We start from the raw sequence: 13,062 nt of genomic DNA on the forward strand, positions 1-13,062 counted from the left end.
ATTGCACTCTCGATGCGTGTAACGCGCACAGATGTAGGTGCATCCATTGTGGTAACATACGCAACATCATATAATCACCAGGGCCGACATAATATGTCATTAATGTTACCTAATATCAATAGTTATCTTAAACTTTTTATAAAAAAAACTGAAAGTTTTTTTTTCTAAAAGAGAAATTAGATCAAAGATGTTCCTGGAAGATTAAAAGATTTGTCAAAGAGAGAAAGTCGAAACGATATGAGAGAAGAAGATGAAAAGCGAAGTAGTCATAGGGGTGCTTCAAGTATCCGCTGCTTGCTTCGATATGTTAGCACTTTGCGCCTCCCTTTTATATGTATTACTCATCCCTATAAGAAGAATATCATATTCACGCACTCTGACTCATAAAAGAGTGCGGTTGCAGTTCTTATAATATTTCAAAATAATGTATATATATATATATATATATATATATATATATATATATGTGTGTGTGTGTATATATATATATATATATATATATTTTTTTTTAGAAAATGTCAGACATTTTTATTTTACACATTTGTATCACACATATCCATATTATGTTATGATATAAATGTCACGCTTTCCAAAATCTTTTACAATACTTTTCTAAAATTCCCTCTGATTTTTACGATAAGGCGAACCTTATACAGAAGTACAATGATTTACAAGTACAACGATCTTCATGTTTTAAAAATTTAACTCTGTAAAATTTTAGAGCTAATCGTAACTTTCCCGAATTTCACAGACGGCCACATTGCATCGGCATTTAATCCGCCGAGTTGACAGTGCGGATAAACTGTGTCTGTACCATTCTAGCGTGATATTCATCTCCCGACATGTGCCGGATATCCCTATACTGTCGCCATTAAATTGTCGGGTTAATCTCGGCTATCCCTAGTCGAATATTTCGCGAATCTTCAAACATATAGGTACTCGCGATCTTATATACATGTAAAATATATAACTATTTTTTTGTTCTCAAATTTTTGTTTTTATAAATTTCTAATAAACAATAAGAGAGTCAAAAATTTTGTCGACAATTTAAATGGTAATTTAATTAACTGTGAGTATTTATGACGATCATCTGGTCATGCGCTGCAAAAGACAGTATAAAGGGACGATGATGGCAGGCCGATTAATTGCTTGTACTTGAGCTGTCAAAACCTGAAGCCCGCGCGTTTCTGATGTTTAACTTCAAATTTGGATAATCTAGAATATCTGCAGAACATAGACAACACGTACATAATATAGCATAAAATCTTTTATTCATTAACTTAAGTTTTCTTTTTGGTCTTTATAAAATATTGAAAATATGGAAAATTTTATCCGTTAAACTATATCGCTTAATAGTTAATAAAAAAAAGATAAAGATATTTCTTTTAAAAATTTTTTTACTTAATCCGTGATTAATTTATATATAATATATAATTAATTGATTCTTTCAATTTACTCGTTACACATAACGCCATATATTCATTTTAACATTACTGTTCTGTTTCGAGAAATCAAATGCATGATTTCGCCCCACTTTTATATAAATAATCTATTTGTACAATAATTTTGATGATAACAAGCGTATTAGGAACAACTGTGAGCGTTGATATGGAGTAATTTGTTCCCATATCACGCAAAAACGCATGATCGAATTATCGATCGGTATTGAAAAACCTGCTTATTAGTTCGAGTTGAATCACCTCGTAAAAATTCCCAGGAGTTTCCCAAGTGTCAGACGCTTCCTGTGTTCCTTTCTGCCTCTATATATATCTATCGATCCTAAGCACCCTGCACCCTTCCTCTTTGTGCCACCGACTGTCCCTCTCTTCCTCTCATTCCCCTGTAATCCCGTCTCTTTATCACGCTGTAACTTTCTCTCTCGCTCGCTAGCTGACTGAATCTATGGGGTGGTTCACTTAACTGCAGGTTTCTTTTTATGTAGGTTTCTTCTTTTAACTATTCCGTTAGCTACCTTGAAATATAAAACAATATTTTAATGGATTTATTTTGATTTTGTTTAAATGCAAAAAAAAAACACAAAAAAGATATACATCTGAAAGATAAAGGTATTTTTGTGTGAAAACAATAAAACACAAGGCTGTCTTTATAATTAAGAGCAATCCAATTTTTCTTAAAAGTATCACAAATATCAAACATTGTAGCTGCTATATTTAGGTTGAATGGATCACCCTGTACATTATTTTTTGCCCCTATACAAGTAGCCCTCCTCGTGGTAACTCATGCCATGGTGCGGGTAATTTTCCTTGCATATTTATACACGCGCCTCGTCGAGAGAAGTGCCTGCGTTAAACATTTCTTCTCTCTCTCTCTCTCTCTCTCTCTCTCTCTCTCTCTCTCTCTCTTTCTCTTTCTCCCTCCCCCCTCCAAAAGAATTAACTGCTACGTTTAACAGATTCATACCACAATTCTTTTTTTTCCGCAAGTCCTCCCCTATACGAACGGTTCATCTGCATTATCAAAATTGAGCCATCTTAGCTCATTCGAGGTGATTTAAACTAATATAACTAATCGTTTTCTAATACGCTTTATGTCGTGATGTTTGGTTTACCATGCACGATATATATCGAAAGATTGCTTGAAAAAATTAATACAGATTAAAGAGATTATTCAATAAAATATAACAAATATTTATATATGTAAATAAAGTAATTTCCACACACAATACTAAGTGATTTATATACAGTTATCTATATTGCTACTGTTATTAAATTCGAGAGAAAGCTATAGAATAATCGTTAATAATTAAGCTAATACACAATTAATCAGTATATAGAAAGAGATGAATCAGACAGATCTTTTTTGCGACCCTTATCCCATCTGATGCTACTATGAATAATACATGATATCTGCGTAGTAGCGAAAACTCATACACAAACTTTTGATTCTATATTACCGAAAATATCATGTAAATGCCATCATATTTCATCTCAAGTATCTCTAATATTATATAAAATAAATATCATCATTTACATATATATACGGCTTCGACTGCAACAACCTTATACATGAAATTGCGAACAACAATCCTTAAACTAAATCTCGATTTTTGCTTAATGCATTACCCGTATATAGAAAGTGAAATAACTATTTAATTTGCTTTTCTATTTTCATGTTTATTTTCATGTTTATTCGCAACTGTTTCGTGTTAAATTAAATGGAATTATTCTGACCGATAGAATTTGCTCGTGTATTTCCGCTACAATTGTGCGATGGCATTGATGGCTTTATACCATCCTTTCAGAGGACCGTTTTATATTGCACCATAAAATATATAATATATAGTGTCATAATCGTAAACGTGAAACCAGTAACGCTTCGCAATTTTTTTATCTGGTGTGACAAAAATGATAAGTTAATTAATATTAGTATATATCGTGTGTAAAATATATAAAAATATCATATATGTAAACATAATTTGTAATTGTATAAAATATTATAGGGAATGTAATGATGAAAGTTAAGATAAGTTTAAGATTTAAAAAGCAATATGTCGAGAATATTGGCGAAACTTGCACGTAGAAAATATAAAACATTTCGATTTTTATCGATTTTATCAGCCGTGCCGATATATATTCCCAAACTTATTACATTTGACTTAAATAAAACAAGTACTAATTGTAAATAGAGAAAAGAGTCTAGTTGAGTGTTGTTAACACGACGAACGTAACGATTGCAGGAGCACGTGCGCGCAAGTTATTGAATGTCTCCACAGAGCAATCGCGTTCGATTATATCTCGACCGATAGGTATATTTCACGTTTCCTCAATCTTTCCCTTCTTTCTTCCATTAGATTACTTGTTCCGGTAGAAAAATGGCAATAACGGTATCGTGCTTCCAACTATTTGGTGGACACTTTTAGAAGACCGTTCTACGGATAAAGGTCATCTCACTGTTTTATAAAACGGTATAAAAAAGAAACGCGTTTTTATATATATGTATATACTCTTATTGTGTCATTTAACGGATTCACATCCAAAAATTAATGAAATCTTGAGTATATATTTTTGTGACTTAAAATTTGTATTCTGTCATTCTTGCGTCATCTCTTTATGTCAAATCGTGTATTTTGTGCCGTAATAAAAAAATGTTACAAAATAATTTTTTTGGCAGATGGAGGATATTATAGCTGATGGCCAACGACAACGGTATGTCCAAGCCTATAGTCATAATTCGATATCTTTTCAATAACAGTCCTCTCTCTTCGCGTCACGTGGCGAAAAAATCGTTGAAAAGGAAAAAAAAGAAGAAGGATTCGCGGCTACCCCTGCTGACACAACGCTCGCTCTCGGAACCACTTGCAATTTTTCCGCTTTCAGCGTGAAAAAGTGGAGGAGACGCCTCTCGAGCACCGCAAAACTTGTCGTCGAGTGAATAGAAAGCTCGAATAGAACTCTACTACCGCCGTTCCTTTTCTCCAATCTGGATCCTTTCACTTTTTAACCCAGTTTCCATTGTTATATAGACTACTAAGCTATGTTCCTGTCACGCCCGTTGATCACCGAACTGTCTATTATAGTTATCCCTATATCCGAGTTTTTTCAATTTTTTTAAAATCAATGTCGCCCCATCTTCTACACAATTAAATATATGTATGACAAATAATTGGTTTAATCTATACATATATTATCCCTAATAAAATTATATTAAAACATATAATATATAGATATATGGCATTTACATGAAGATATATACATTTACATGAAATAATAGATTTACATGAAGATACAAATATATTTTTTTTAGATTCTTAATTGTGGACTTGTTAAGTTGCGCAGTATTTCTCGTTATTTATACCTATAACTTTTAGGGGGAGCAGTGTGGTCTAACGCTACTTCTTGATGTAAAACAAATTGTAAATTTTAAATTGTAATAAAGAAATTGTACATGCTATATGTTATATATTGTAAATTCTATAGCAATAAAATAGTAAATAATAGAAAAGAGGACCGTCAATTGAAGTTGGCGCGGGTGGTGAAGGGCCTGTACAAATTGATCTGTTTTTACCGGACGAAATTTTAATCAAATCTTGAAATAAAAATTAAAACTTAACGCACGGCATTATTTTCTAAGAATTAAACGATAAACGATTTTAGAATACACTTGCAAAATGCTATATAACGAAAATAGGAAGTTCTGAATTTTAATGCGCGGCCGGTACTGAACGATTTTCGAAAAATATGTATACATTAATATGATGCTCTTATTAGGTAATAATTACGTATTAATTAAACAAATAAATTAGCTAACAAGTTATTTGCATTACAATGTTATTTTGTATTGTAAGATACTATTTCGAGAAAAATGTGCGTTATGGATTATCTTACTTTGCTTATATGTTTTATCGCGGGAATTATTTGGAATTAAAACGAATATAATTAATAAAAAGAACAATAATTCAACAAAATGTGTATTTTAATGTCGGTTTATAATTAGAGAAAAAGCTGGATTTGATAACGCGTGAGATGCACGAAACGTAATAAAAATTGTTAAAAGTACACTATTAAGAGGTTAGGCGAAAATGGCGATTCTCAGCGTCGAAAACGCGTGTTTAAATCGGCAAAAGTATCAGGATAGCACGTTAAGCAAGGAGGTTGACGGAGGTATTCTAAACGAAGGTGTTGCTTCCCCACATTGCCGCCGCTTATAGTCACGCTGCTATTGGTCGGAGCGCGGGAGCCTCTGACCCCTCTAAGCATACCCGCCAGCGCTCTGATTGGCCGTGGGAGGGGCTACCGCGCGCCGTTCCGACCGCGATGGGTAATAAGTGGGGGGTAGGCATATGCCGCTGCTCGAATATCTAATGCAACCTCCTCGCTCGTCGTGCTTCCCGCGTAACAGGAGCGATTTCTGAGGAATTACAAACGACTGCAAACTCGTTTTGCCGCTGTGCGCTGTTCGAATATCTCCTGCAACTTCCTCGCTCAACATGCTTCCCGCGTAACAGGAGCGATTTCTGAAGAATTAAAGACGACTCCAAATTCGAGATTCTCGCTTTCCTCATAACCCAAAATTATTTTTCTCAAATTTTTATGATCTTTCAAGCGTCTCGACCTCGACGAATAAATAATATATTTCTCGCTATTACTTAATAATAATTTGATATTAATATTGTATTGTTTACTTAAATTACTAATGTATTTAATAATAACCCTTGCTTATTAAAAGTCACAAGTGCACAGCGATATGCATATATGTAGAATTCACGCGCACGTAAAATATAGCAACATATTTTGCAAGATTTAGCAATACATATAACAAATTGGGATCGACTGTAATGTATGAACATGTTTTCTTCAAACAACAAAGTGTTTTTTAAATATTTTAATATACAATCTGTTTTATTAATTAATAAATACAAATTAAATATTACAAATACTAATTTATAAGCAAGACCATTTTCGCCCAATTAATCAATTTCGTCGGTATATAAACAGTATGCATTTTTATTTATTTGAAATATGTTATACCTTGTGTTAGTGATTTTATCGGACTTACGAATCTTACGATTAATAAAAATACAAAGAAAATATTAACATTACAATGTTAGTGCTAATAAATAACACACTTATCAAAAATTTAAGAATAAAAAATTTCGAAACGTTACTGAATAAAGGTAACTGCATGGCGAGAAGAACGGAGTTTCCTAAATCATCAGCGTACGAAATTAAACAATTGTTAAAAAGTGCCGTTATATTTACATTGATATATCCTCTTCGGACAAGGCATGCTCTTTCAAATAAAATTATAAACGATAAAGAATTTTAGAAAGCTGTTGCATATAATGTTAGCGAACGAGAAAGAAATAACGCTGAATGATATCGGGCGGTAGTTGGAGAAAAAGAAAAACTCCGAAATGCGACGAACTTTTTAGCGTCTAATTTTGTTCGAGATTGCACGATTCGCATTAAAGGGTACATATAGCGATGTTAAAATAAACGTATTTCTCGAAATTTCTTTAAGGAGGCTCTTACCCGGCTGCTCTAATCAATGTAGCAACCAAAAAATTATCATTAATAATTGGTTATAAAATTATCGGAAAATTAAATAAAAAAATAAATAATGATTTTTACATAGTGTAAGAGTAAGTTATATGTTCTATTAGTGTAAATATTAAAATTTATACAATAAGTCAGTTGACTACGTCAGTGCTAAAGAGCAGAACATGCGCGTGTCACAACGTCGTCTGTAGCAGTCTGCAGCTAAGTGAGGTGTAGCCGTGTAGCGTTGTAGCGAATGATGCGATGAAGAGATGGAGCCAAAAGAAAGATATAACGTGAGAATGCTGAGAGGGAAAATGAAAGGAAAATTCGCGAAAATAAAGGTTGTCAATGCGCGAGAGAATAATTATGCCGCTACCATACAGCGCAGAGAAAAGACATGTGCAAGTGAGGTTAGAAACTTCGCGCTATTTTGACACTCGGAAGATCATTCGCCTAACCTGTCGTACGTCATATTAAAACTACAATATCTTTTATAACTCATCGTCAACACCAAGTTTTCTTCTTATCATTAGAAAGATTATTATTTTAACTACAATTCCTTAGTTTTTTGTTTACCTGGCTCGCAAACTTGCCAAGAAAATACATCACTTCCGGTAAAAATTTTAGTGTTTACCATATGCCCTGTGTTAAAAATGCGAATTTCAATACTGATATTTTTACAGTTTTTATCGTCAACCTATGCTCAAGTTTTGGGCATCGGTCCGTTGTGGTTCACTTTACAACATATATTAATTTCATAAAGATCTGTCATATTATGATCGAGGTAAGAGCCTCCTTAATGTCATTTGTCGCATTTTCGGCGCGCCGAATTTCTCGCCGAGTAAAAACAATGGTAGCGTTGTCGTGCGCACGCCGCGCGCCGGCGGCGGCATGTCCGGACTCGGCGGCTCTAGGTCAAGGCCAATTTAGAAAGTAAATCAATAATGTACAGCTGCTCGTCGAAAGTAGGTCAAGGCCATATGTGTCGCTGGCTTGGCGCGAGAAAAAAATGTCTTCCCTATCGTTTATCGCAAGTATCTATGAGCTAACACCCAAGATATAGAGATGATTCGAAAAGGACGTTTAGCTTATACTCTGCGCTATTGGAATATCTTGATTTTGTTACTAACACGTACATCCTTCCGTTTATTTATAACATGATAAAACGCGCGCGTGCCGTAAAAATCGGGCGCCAAATGATTTCTGACTTTCATAAACCGCTTATATTTCGGCAACCGTAAATGATAGAAAGACGATTAAAGAAAGACTTTGTACTTTATACTTTGCCCTATTGGAATTACTCACGTGCGTTACTCGCACGTATGTACTTTCGTTCATTAAAGCAATAAAGCGCGAGCTGGCCAAAAGAATCGTGCGCCTTGCCATTCATCATTTTCATTAAACGCTTATATATCTCGGCAACCGCAAACGATAGAAAGACGCTTCAACAAGCACTCGTTAGTTTGAAATCTGCCCTATTGGACGTAGTCGTTATTAATACTGGCAATTTTACAGTTTCGATTACCAAGACGAGAAAGCGCGCAAGATCTTAACGAAACGTGCGCCGAGCGACTTTTTATTTTATTTTAACATTTCAGAGCTTCGACTTTCTCACCGAGAGCCGCCGGACGGTATTCGTGCCATTCGTGGCTACACATTTTTTGTTGGCTAGCATTTTGCAACAGCATTCTAAAACTCTTTATCGTCTATATAATATTGTTCGAGAGAGTATGCTTCACATTAAAGGACACATAACAATATTTAGATAAACTTATTTCTCGAGATTCAGTCGGTGTCGCGTATATCGTATTTCAGAGCGCCGATCTTCAGATATACGCGACACCGACTTAAGATCTCGAGAAATACGTTTATTTTAATATCGTTATGTATCCTTTAATGCGAAGCACATTCTCTCAAACAATATTAGACGATAAAGAGTTATAGAATGCTGTTGGGTAATGCTAGCCAACGAGAAGAAGATGTGAAAGCCGACGGGCAGCGTTAAGCGTAGTATATTTCGGAGCTTCGAATTTATCGTCCAACGCCATCAGTCGGGCATTCGCAGCTAGCTACATTTTTCTCGTTGGCTAAAAACTCTTTAACGTCTAATTACATCTGAAAGATCATGCCTCGTATTAAAGAATACATTACAATGATAAAATGAACATATTTCTCGAGATATTTCCAGTCATTTGTCACATTTCAGATCGAGCTCTTCGACTCTCTCACCAAAAATAACTGGCCGATGGCATGTGCGGCTACTTTTTCTCGTTGGGCTAGAGCATTATGCAGCAACATTTTAAAACTCTTTAGTGTTTGATTACATCTGAGAGGGCATGTCTCGCATTAAAGGACACATAATAATGTTAAAATAAACTTGTTTCTCGAGATTCATTCGTATTTCGGAACTCCGAATTTATCGTCCAATGCCGGCGCCCGTCGGCATACGCAGCTATACCTTTTTCTCGTTGCCTAACATTATGCAGCAGGATTTTACAACTGTATAACGTCTAATTACATCTACGAGAGCGAGCCTTGCATTAAAGCATTATACATAACAATGTTAAAATAAACATATTTGTCGAGATATGTCGAGACACGAGAAGTGTCTTTCGTGGCATTTCGAAGCTTTTCTATCTATTCCGCGCCGAGCGCGAGCGACGAGATTCGTGTAGCTTTCTTTTTTTCGTTGCCTAGCATTATGTAACGATATTCTGAGATTTTTTGTCGTTTAATCTAAAAGACGATAAACCGTACGAAAGTATTGTAAACCATTCATGCACACAAGAGAGCTCTATAGTATGCGCAATACAGGATACAGCTTTTACATATATAGCTATATTGTGTATAATAGTCAATATTACTGGTTAATATCCATATATGGTTACTGTTGAATTTATAATTACATTAACATACTTAAACAACATATATTTATATAGCACGTATTTGTACATATATTTCTACAAGACATTTCTATCTAAAAAAGTATATATTATATAATATGTTTTTAATTTGTGCACGAAGAAGCAGTGTGTTCAGCCAAATGTTCCTTATAATAGCGGGTTTCGATATGCTTATATCATATCTTATACGAGTTTCGTCGCTCGTGCTCGGGAAGATAGAGTCTCTCGTATATCCAAAATGTGACGAGCAATAACACAGCCATCGTGCAGAACTGCAGAACTAATGTCAAGAAATACGTTAATTTTATCATTGTTATCTGTCCTTTAATGGGAGGCATGCGCTTTCTCAAACAAGATTAAATGATAAAAGATTTTAGAATGTTGTTTTATAATGCTATATGTATAGCCAACGAGAGAAAGGAAGTACTGTTGTTTTTACTCGGCGAGAAAAGTCGGCGCGCCGAAAATACGACAAACGACACTAAAGAAATCTCGAGAAATGCGTTCATTTTATCATTGCTTGTATCCTTTGATGCGAAGTATGCTCTCTCAAACAACATTAAACGATAAAACGTTTCAGAATATTGTTGCATAATGCTATAGGCAACGAGAGAAAGGTAGCGGAGAGTGTCGTACGACGTCGGGCGACGTTCGGGAAGATAAGAAACTAATATGCGAACGACAAAGGAGGAATCTCGAGAAATACGTTAATTTTATCATTGTTATCTCTCCTTTAATGTGAGGCATGCTCTCTCGAACAAGATTAAACGATGAAAGGTTATAGAATGTTGTTGCATAATGCTATAGGCAACGAGAGAAAGAAGCTTATAGTTCGCTCAACGAGAAAGTCGGAGCGCCGAAAATGCGACAAATAACACTAAAGAAATCTCAAGAAATACGTTCGTTTTATCATTGTTATCTGTCCTTTAATGTGAGGCATGCTCTCTCGAACAAGATTAAAAAAAGGTTATAAAATGTTGTTGCATAATGCTATAGGCAACGAGAAAAAAGAGCTATGATCGAATGCCGTGGCTGTTCGCTCGGTGAGAAAATCTCGGAGCCTCGAAATGTGCATGACAAACGACACTTAAACAAATCTCAAGAAATGCATTCATCTTATCATCGCTATGTATCCTTTAATGCAAAGTATGCTTTCTCGAACAAGATTAAACGATAAAAGGTTATAGAATGTTGTTGCATAATGCTAGGCAACGAGAGAAAGGAGCTATACGAATGCCGTCGTCCGATACTAAACGAGTCTCAGAATAATTATACGTTGACGCAACGCTAATTGTTTCATGAGCTTGTTAATCTCTATTAAATAATTGGAAATTTTTTATCAAAGTAATGTAAGTTATACATATATCTTGCTGTTCCGAGAAAAACACATGCATATATAATAATTACGGGTTTTCTCAATTTACTACGGTGTCATGATCACCGTGGGAAATGAGTTGAAGCGTTAATTGTAATTTAAACAAATATAATTAATAAATATACTAATAATAAAGAAATTTTAGTGTTTATAGGTTAAATTAAAACAATTAAAAGAATTTGATCACGTATCGTAGAGATGCACAAAAGATCATAACAACGCAACACACACGGGGTTGAAAGTACATATTTTATTTATTAAGAGGTTAGGCGAAAATGGCGATTCTCAGCGTCGAAAACTCGCGTTTAAATCGGCAAAAGTATCAGCATAGCACGTTAAGCAAGGAGGTTGACGGAGGTATTCTATAAACGAGGGTGTTGCCTCCCCACATCGCCTCCGCTTAGTCAAGCCGCTATTGGTCAGAGCGCGGGAGCCTACTGCCCCTTCCGTGCATACCCGCCAGCGTTCTGATTGGCCGTCGCATCGTGGTCGGCTGGGCATTCGTACCGCGCGCGCCGTTCCGGAGTAATAAATGGGGGTAGGCGTGCCGCGCGCGCTGTCGGAATACCAACTTCCTTACTCGTCATGCTTCCCGCGTAACAGGAGCGAATTCTGAGGAATTACAGACGACTCGGACTCGCGATTCTCGCTTTTCTCAAAACTCAAATTTTTTATGATCTTTCAAGCGTGTCAACGAATACACAATGTATTTCTCACTATTACTTAATAATAATTTAATACTAATATGTATTATTCATTAATTTAATATTTACTTATTAATAACATTTGCTTATGTGATATGTGATATACATATATGTATAAATTCACGCGTACGCATATACGTATGTGTATATTGCAAGATTAACAATAAGATGATAACAAATTGAAATTAACTGTAACGAATGTTTTATCCAACGAAGTATACCTCGTGGTTTTAGGGAATAGTTTGTTTCATTAATTAATAAACAAATTAAATATTGCAGGTACTATTTTATAATCAGGAGAATCTTCGTATATTGCAAAATCTATTTGATCGGTACGAACAATTGCTGTCATGTTGATTTAATATATACGAGTATGTAATAATATCCTATCCGCAGTGCTTACCGTTGCCGTTGCCTTTTTTGGTTGAGATATATTAAAAATATTAATAGTACATTATTGTTTATGCCTTTATGCCAATAAACAATTATGCGATTCAAAAAATTTAAAATAAAATGTTTTAAAACGTTATTTATGAATTTTAATATTTATGAATTTTACGGCCGGCATTCCCGAACTCGGCGATCTAGGTCAAGGCCAATAATTTAGAAAGTAAATCGATAATGTACAGCTGCTCGTCGAAAGTAGGTCAAGGCCATGTGTCGCTGGCTTGGCGCGAGAAAAAAAAGTCTTCCCTATCGTTTATCGCAAATATCTGGGCAACCACCCAAGATAGAGATGATTCAAAAAGGATAGTTTAGTTTATACTCTGCGCTATTGGAATATCTCGATTTTGTTACTAACACGTACGTCCTTCCGTTTATTTAACACGATCAAGCGCGCGCGTGCCGTAAAAATCGGGCGCCAAATGATTTCTGACTTTCATAAAACGCTTATATTTCGGCAACCGTAAACGATAGAAAGACGATTAAAGAAAGACTTTGTATTACTTTATACTTTGCTCTATTGGTATTACTCAATTATATATTAGTCGCATGTGTATGTACTTCGTTTATTAAAGCAATAAAGCGCGCGCGTGCCGTACTTAAAGATCGCCAAATGATTTCTGTCTTTCATAAAA

This window comes from Temnothorax americanus, unplaced genomic scaffold (genome assembly GCF_048541705.1).
Source record: "Temnothorax americanus isolate GAGA-0224 unplaced genomic scaffold, ASM4854170v1 Scaffold49, whole genome shotgun sequence".
NCBI lineage: Eukaryota > Metazoa > Arthropoda > Insecta > Hymenoptera > Formicidae > Temnothorax > Temnothorax americanus.